Genomic DNA, 9354 nt, shown 5'->3' on the forward strand with positions numbered 1-9354 from the left:
CCTTTGGCAGGCTGATCTCAGCATCACATCCAAGATAAACTGAAATCATCAAAACAGTAACCAACTCCTGCTTGTTAATGACTGGAGAGTCAGTTCTAGGTGATGTGGGAGAGGAAATCCACACATGATTTTTCAGTGGAGAGGAGTTGGGGAAAGTAGAAAACATGGGCATTTTGATGGTGCCTTTGCACAGAACTTCAGAAAACTGCAATTCTGGATCAGGAGGATCTAAACCTCATTAAGAAAAATGAAAGTGTGGCCCTAAGAAGCAAAATCCAAATGATAAAGACAGGAGAACAAAATGTTTCATATGGTGAAGTTCTATTTGTATAATACACACAGCCCTATTTTATGGGCTCATCTTGTCAATCAGTGTTCTACAACTTTAAGATGTGTGGGACTTCAATGCCCAGAATTCCATACGTCTTAAAAGTTGCCAAGTATGAAAAACACCAATGGAAAAACCATAATACCTGCACAACCGAAGTTTGCTTCCCATAAGAAGTTAGATTGTGACTGGTCTCCAGTTTGCTAAGCTGTGGAAATTCATCCGTGCCTGATTTTAACCCAAGTGATGCTGGGTGGGGGGGGGGGGGAATCATATTTCAGCATGTTCTTACTATTCCGGCTGAGGCACCTGGAGGACCACAGCTTCTCTGCGCCTTCATGTGTGCATCCTTAAGCCGCATCACTGACGTGAGGTCGTCCCTGCGCTTGCCCCGAGTCCTAGGAATTGCAAACTTGCTTTCAAAGAAACGCGAAGAGGGTGAAGACAAAAGTCGGGGGCCTAATTCGTTCGCCAAGGAGGCATCGTTCAATGGGATTTGCGGCTGGATGGAGCTTCCCCTTCAGAGCAGCGTTGCCCGGCTGCTGGCTGATTTCATAGAGGGAGATCGGGCTAAACCCCGGTTGGCAAGTCCAGTTGCTCCGTTACCCCAAACCCCTTCCTTGCTCTCCAACGTAGAGGCAGGGGTAGAAATTGTGAGACGATAATGAGGCGTCCTGTTGAAACCACTGATTGGTTCAGTGGGCGAGAAGAGACCCAGCACCGCAGCTGGGCTCAGCGCAGCGCATGCGTGATCACTCGCCGCCTGGTAAGTTTTGTTACTTGGTTATTACGGTAGGTCTTTACTGTAGGTCTTTAAATCCCCCAAAAGCTGATTTCTCTAATCTAACCGATCTCTCAAACGTCTTCTATTTTTCTATGGAGATTCTCAGTCATCCAGGTCGTGGTTGTCCCAAAGGTACTTTTTTCCCCCTTTTTTTTTCAAAAGGCAACTGGACTTTCTTTGAAGACGTTTCACTTCTCATCCAAGAAGCTTCTTTTGGAGCTCTTCTTCAGCCCCCATCAAGTTTCCCGGCGTTCTTCCGAACCCACCCTGGATCCAGTCAGAGCTGAAGAAGCTTCTTTGAATGAGAAGCGAAACGTCTTCAAAGATCTGTTTTAGAATTCATGATTGACGAAATAAAATACATAAAAATAAAAAATAAAAACCAGAAAGTCCAGTTGCCTCTTGGGAAGAGAAAAAAACACCTTGTGGGACGATTCTGATATTTTTTTGGCTGCTCTTGTAGCCAAAAAGGTGGCTTAGTGTTTTTTTCAAGGCATCTTTTTCGTCTTGGGATGGGAATGTTTAAAACACCGAGCGCTAATAAGAATTCCTCCGGGCCCCCAAAGGGACGTTCGCTTTTCTTTCCCAGGAAATAGCGACACCGCCAGAGGGAGCTTTTTCGCAAGACCCTCCTTTCCCTACGTGAGTTTGGCTTCCTTGTTTCTATGGGCGACGATTGGTAGGTAGTCGGGTCTCTTTTGTAATGTCCGAAAAGGCTTAATGGACATTTCCTAGACTGAGTAAGTTTCAACTAAGTTTCAAAGTTGTAGCAACCAGATTCTGTAACAGCTTTGTTCCCTATGCCATCCCTCTAGTAAACTCCCAAGATTCGTTTTTGTCCCCATGTACATGTATACATCTGAACTAGACTGTCTTGTTCTCTGTGTCATATAATAGACGTATGTGGGTATGTGCATAATTTTGTATGTATGTACGTATGTATGTGGGACACCGTGGCTCAGTGGCTAAGACACTGAGCTTGTCGATCAAAAAAGGTTGGCAGTTTGGTGGTTCGAATCCCTAGCGCCGCATAATGGAGTGAGCTTCCGTTACTTGTCCCAGCTTCTGCCAACCTAGCAGTTCAACAGCGTGTAAAAATGCAAGTAGAAAAATAGGGACCACCTTTGGTGGGAAGGTGTGCGTCTAGTCATGCTGGCGACTTGACCACGGAGACGTCTTCGGACAGCGCTGGCTCTTCGGCTTTGAAACAGAGATGAGCACCGCCCCCTAGAGTTAGGAATGACTATCACATATGTGCGTGGGGAACCTTTACCGTATGTATGTATATTTGTTTGTTTGTTTTATTCATTCTGCCATGGTTATGTAGTGTATATTGGAGGTGATGATCCTTTGAGAGCTGTATACAACAAACTTTCATTTTAATGTATGCTGATTAGTGTACATTCAAAGTGACAAGTTATTCTATTCTATTCCATTCCATTCGCGTTGGGCTAAAATGTGGCTTATTCATTTCTATGTCTGCGCAATGTGCGAACCCAACCATTCTGGTGAACTAAATTTGTTATGTGAGTCCAGCCGGTCCTGATTATGTGCCATAAAGTTGGTGTTGGCTCTTAGCAACTGCAGGTAGTCCTTGACTTACAACAATTCATTTAGTGACCATTCAAAGTTACAACGGCACTGAAAAAAAGAGACTTATGACCATTTTTCACACTTACGACCATTGCAGCCTCCCCATGGTCACATGATCCAAATTCAGATGCTTGGCAACTGGTTCACAGGTATGATGGGTGCGGCATCCTGGGATCACGTGTTCACCTTTTGCAAACCTCCGACAAGCAAAGTCAATGGGGAAGCCAGATCCATTTAACAAACCCATGTTGCTAATTTAACGACTGCAGTGATTCACTTAACAAATGTGTCAAGTCATAAAATGGGCCAAAACGCACTTCACAAATTTCTCACTTAACATACATGTTGGGCTCAATTATAGTCGTAAGTTGAGGAGTACCTGTATATCGATATATATTTTCCCAGGGCAATCTGTCCCCTAACTAATCTTTCATTCTTCCAACAGTGCACCCATCACCATTGTAACTCAGTCCATCCAGTTTGCTGTTGGTTGTTCCTCTCTTTCCTTTCCAGCATCAAAGCTTTCTCTAAAAAGCCAGATCTTTGCATAAAAGGCATAAAGCAAGATCATATATATGCCATGCCTTGGGTGAGAACTCTGGATGAATTTCTTTCAAAATCCATTTATTTGGATTGAACCTGGCAATCCTAGAACTCAAAAGAAGAGAGGTCTGTACAGGTAGTCCTCAAATTACAACAGTTCATTCAGTGGCTGTTTGAAGTTACAACAGCACTGAAAAAAGTGACTTATGATCCTTTTTCACACTTAATGACCATTGCAGGATCCCCATGGTCATGCGATCACAATTCAAATGCTTGGCAACTGACTCATATTTATGATGATCGCAATGTCCTGGGGTCTTGCCCTTCTGGCAAGCAAAAGTCAATGGGGAAGGTGGGTACACTTAACAACCATGTTGCTAACTTAAGAACTACAGTGATCCACGTAACAACTGTGGCAAAAAAAGGGTACAAAATGGGGCAAAACTCATTTAACAACTGTCTCAGTAACAGAAATTTTAGGCTCAATTGTGGTCATAAGCTGAAGTCTGCATTAATTCAGAGTGCTTCAGAAGAGCTAGGTGAGTTATCAAAATCAGGACTCCATTGCATGGCAACTAAGAGATACTAATATTCTAATTTGTTGCTGTTTAATAGTCATCTGAATTTTTGAGCTCCAGATGAATTGGACCAACCAGATACAGCTTTGGTATACTGATCAAACGCTAAATATTTGTCATGGTTGAAATAAGTATTAAAATTATGTCCTTAATGCAAACTAGTCAGCATCAGTGGCAAGCAAGCCTAAGTTAAACTACGTTTTATAATGCCTTGGTGAGGCCACACTTGGAATACTGCATTCAGTTCTGGTCGCCACGATGTAGAAAAGATGTGGAGACTCTGGAGAGAGTGCAGAGAAGAGCAACAAAGATGATTAGGGGACTGGAGACTAAAACATATGAAGAACGGTTGCAGGAACTGGGTATGTTTAGCTTAAGAGAAAGAAGGACTAGGGGAGACATCATAGCAGTGTTCCAATATCTCAGGGCTTGCCACAAAGAAGAGGGAGTCAAACTATTTTCCAAGGCACCTGAGGGTAGAACAAGAAGCAATGGATAGAAACTAATCAAGGAGAGAAGCAACTTAGAACTGAGGAGAAATTTCCTGACAGTTAGAACAATTAATCAGTGGAACAGCTTGCCTCCAGAAGTTGTGAATGCCCCAACACTGGAAGTCTTTAAGAAGATGTTGGATAGCCATTTGCCTGAAACGGTATAGGGTTTCCTGCCTAGGCAGGGGGTTGGACTAGAAGACCTCCAAGGTCCCTTCCAACTCTACTATTGTATTATTGTATTGTACGTCAGCTAAAATATCCTAAATATGGCCATTGTTATATTTATATAATGAAAGTCTTTTTATAATTGATACCAATATTATGCTGAATGCAATTCATGGGGAAGAGCATTGAAAGGACTGATAATGTTTTTTTTCTTTCTGGAATAGTTAAGTGGAATATATTACCTTTACCACAAGCATGAAACTATGGTTTTCAAACTATAATGGGGAGGCTTGTATATTATGCTAAATCAAAAGAAAAAGAAATACCCACGTTGTTCCTTTCTCTTAAATAGTTGGCTAAGTTGTGGTTTAAATCAGTTACAATTAGCTAGGATTATAAATCATGCTAAGTCAAAGCTAAACATGTTTGTTTGTTTGTAAATAAAATGTACAGGTCGCCCATCAAACCTCATGTTAATTATCATTACTCATTATACTTAATATATGTGAACAGGGATACTACATATTATGTCATCTTTGAATATTACAGATCAAATTACAAATGTGCAGTTTAGTTTTTAATCTGTTGCAAATCACTTTCTAGATGAAAAGGAATTAAGAAATACTATAAGCTTATATTTTGTGCATGTGTATTTTTTTGAAACAGAACCACTACTAATCCTTGTATTTGAATGTGTATATGAAACAACTATGTAGAATGACTTCTAAAGAACCTTACTCAAATCTTCTCCATGCTATTCAGCCAGCAGTTCTTGAAGGTCAGCTGCAAAATGGATGAAGGCAAATTCCAGGAACCCAACTCCATCTGCTCCAGTGTCCTTCCTGAAGATGTAGTTGTTATAAAGGATTCAGATAAAGATGCTACTAAAGACAGAGATACTTCTGCAACTGTTCTTCCCAAAGATTCCTGTTTACCTGTGGCTTCAAAACATCTGTTTGGCTCAAAAAGCAAACAGAAACTTTATTTTGAACTGCCACCAGCATATGTGCTTCCTTACCTGGTTTTAATCAAGAATTGTCTTGATTTGCCATTTCCCACCATCAAGAAACAATGTCTCAGAGGAGAAATACTGTGCAAGATAGACTCTTTAACTCTGAGGCGCAAAAAGAAGAAGCAGCCTACTTCACTTGAGCCAGAAAAAGTACCAACACTTCAAGGTTGACTACATTCTCAATTGCAATTGGGGATGAGTAAAGCATTCAGATTAATAAGATTAAATGAAAATATGGGGTAATGGTTTCCAAAACATAAGAATGAAAGTTGGTCTTTGAGCACAAACAATTAAGTAGTGGATCCTTTTGAAGTCAGGGAGAACTTCTGAATATTGTGCTGTGAATTGTAAGATAGGTAAAAGATTAAATAAAAGAAACAGCTCCTGATTGGGAGAATAGCTGTTTTGTAATATGAGGGAATCTAGAGATAAATACTTAAAGTCGGAAGTCTGCCATAAATTACATTTCTACTTAAAAGTTAGTAGTAAATTGCATAGTTTCCTGAGGTCTAGTTTGTGAATCTCACTCCAAACCTGTCTATCTCAAGCTAATGACCATAGATATAGTGGGTAAGAATCCTAGAGTAGCTCGTCCATATCTAAAGGATGCCCTGCTTCAGAACTTTTACAATAACCCATAGTTTCCAACCTGATTGTCTTCCTTCTTTAGCTTTAGTCTTTTTAGCTTCTGGAATTCTCAGAAATTCCCACACTAGCTGGGAAATACCTGGGCCTAGATTGAGTTAGCCTGAGTTAAACTTTTTAGTTTCACATCAAGCTTTGTCTAAACCTTAGTGGCTGAAACAGAAGTGGCATTTTATTGGAGGACAGGATTGAATGTGGTCACTTAAGCTTGATCTTGAACTCCCACCTCCTTTGCTTCAAGTTACAAGCAGGAGAAGTAGCCTCTACTATCTGGAAATGCATGTGTGTACAGAACCTTCATGCAGGTCCTAGCCAGCATGACTGGTGATGCCAGGTACTACTGTAGGATTTGCAATTCTGCAGTATCTGGAAGGCTGGTTTCTAACCCCAGCTCTATAAGAACAGAATTGTATTACTAAACTTGTTCCTCCTTTGAATTCTCAAAAAATAATAATTCAATAGGCTACTTAGCAGAAATAGGCTATTTGATGGGTATGGCATCTGCAGTTCCCAGTCGCATAATAATGTTTTGGCATAATATACTGAGTACTATTCCTTTTTTAATTTTTTCCTCAGTCAAGAAAAAAAATTAACATATTCACCAATACGATATTGATCTGATACTCTGTACTTTTCTCTTTGTCTTTGTTTAAAGAAACTAAATATGTAACTTTTGAAGGCCTGGAAGACCTACAGTGGAAATTATTCAAAGGTCTGCTAAAACGAAAGCCCAAAACAACAGGAATTTGGAGGGAAGTAAAATACACAAAGAAACCTGTTACAACTGTTATTCGTCAAGCCAAGGAACACATCCTTCCCCTGCTACCTAAAGACTGGATAATTGACGAGTCCCTCAAGTTTTCCAAGGAAAAGATTTTTTCCTTCTTTTTAGAAACTGAGCCACCCCTGTGAATATGTAGCAGTCCCTGAAGTTCGGAAAGAATCTATGTAAATAAGCAATAAACAATACCTTGTGCTGGACATACAGTGTGATGCCATTAAGTAATTTGCTTATTGTAACATAAAATAGGGCTATTTTGGTTTCCAGTAAGCCAATTCTTTTTTTTTTTTTTTGCTACAGTAGCCTTTTATGTTATTCTGTGCCCATTTATGAACTCTCATGATCTGGTGTTCTCCAGGTGGATCTCATATGAAATTCAGGAGTTGCAGCCCCATCTCTCACCCCCCACTAGGTAGACCAGACCAGGAAATCAATTCCACAGGAAAGTCACAACTATTTTTTTAATTGAAATTGGCTTTAAAAACAGAACTTTGTGAATATGATTGTACTATTCTTCCCCTCCTCTTTATAGTTCGGTGAATTAGAGAGGTATCTCAGCTGTTTTCAGACATAATCTGGAAGTTCTGGATTTAATAATACTTTAGCTTCATTTATCTAAGCAATAGTATATATATTTCCATCAAGGTCACGCTATGCCACCAGACCTCAAAAAAAAAAAACCACCCCTGTTGTACTCTACTGGAGAATACTGATATATGATCTTGCTGCTTGATTGCAATTTCAGTATTGGTCTCATTTTACTGATACTGATAGAATTAAAGGCTACTCTGCTGAATGCTGTGCAAATGCTTTTACATCCTTTTGTTTGGCAGATCTAAAAAAAAAAACTTGTTGGAAGAGCTAGAGAAGCCAGGCCCTTAGAATTCAATATAAAAACCATATTCCTGGATAAAGTTCACACCCCAGTTGTTTTTGTTAGGCATAGTTTCAGACTGTACTGTCATAGAGACTAATCTGATCTTGAACCTAACGACGGCTGCAAGATTGTTGGTGGCGCAATACTGGAAGAAGGAAGAGTTGCCTGCTATCCAAGAATGGACGTTAAAAGTAGTAAACTTAGCAGAGATGCCCAAAATTTCAGCGTATTTGAAGGACCATTCGGATGAGAAGTACAAGCTGGATTGGAGAAGATGGATTGACTATATTGAAAACAAATACCGGACTAAAAAAATTCAGTTAGCTTATGAATGAAGGCATAAAGAACGTTACAATTTATTCAAAGTTAGTTTAATAAAGGGGGAGTTAAAGCACAAGAATAGTAACATGTAAAAATTAGTTAGCTTATGTTAGCGTATGGTTGTTAAATGTTTATACTCTGTATTTTGCTCTGGGAGGTCGGGGGGAGAGAGGGTGGGAAGAGGGAAGGGTAAGGGTAAGGGGGGTGATAATTGTAAAACTTATTTTAAAAATTTAATAAAAAAAACCATATTCCTGGCTATGTATATGATCTATGACATTTTTAGATCAGATTAACAACAAGCCCTGTATGTATTGATAAATAGTCTACTATAGTCCTGTAAGTACAGTATATATGTATACAACATGACCAATAAATACAAGTGCTTAATGGTAGTATGCCGAGACTATTATGAATGTACTAGTGGGGATAAAATTGGAGGTAGAACCATGAATACGTCTTAAGAAGCTTACAGAAGAATGACTTGTGATCTGAGAATAATATCCAGTGTTGGTATTTAGGGATGGGAGAAATTGTTATCTACTTCTAGAAATAGAATTCTTTATAGAATTCTTTAGTGACCAAGGAATTTGTCTCCGGTGCATAAGCTCTCAGTGTACATACAACAATAGTTATAGATCTTTATTATGGTCATGGTAAAATAGTCATTCTATCTGGTATAAGCAGCTGCTTTTAGTTAACCTACGTTTGCTGTTCAGACTGATCAAGGTTTAGATATCTTTTGTTCTCATCTGAAGTACACTTGTCATAGAAAGGAAGGCCAAGGGGAAGGATGAGCCCACATTAATCAAAGCTGGACAGTAGGTGGTTGCGGGGTGGGTTCGAGCAGCCACTATTGCCAGTTCATTTGTTGGCGCTTCACGCGCATGCGCAGTGCAATAAAAATTGTTCTGCGCATGTGCAGAGGCAAAAACAAGATGGCGCCAATGATGTTACCCGGAGAACCGGTTCAGGGGTGTGGCAGGTATGGGTCACTGCCGGTTCTAGCAACCCAGGCCGCCAAACCACTAGCGGTTTGGCCGAACCAGTAGGAACCCACCACTGGGTGGTTGGTCTGATGCCCTTTCTTTGGAATCCTCTAACTCAGGGATTCCCCCAATCCCCGGGCTGTGGCCCACTACTGGGCTGTGAGCTGTTTGGAACTGGGCCACAGCAGTGGTGAGCGTACGCACATCCCCACTTGCACAAACCGCAGACAAGGGTATGCTTGTG

The sequence above is a fragment of the Natrix helvetica genome (assembly GCF_964273705.1).
Source record: "Natrix helvetica genome assembly, chromosome: 2".
NCBI classification, from domain to species: domain Eukaryota; kingdom Metazoa; phylum Chordata; class Lepidosauria; order Squamata; family Natricidae; genus Natrix; species Natrix helvetica.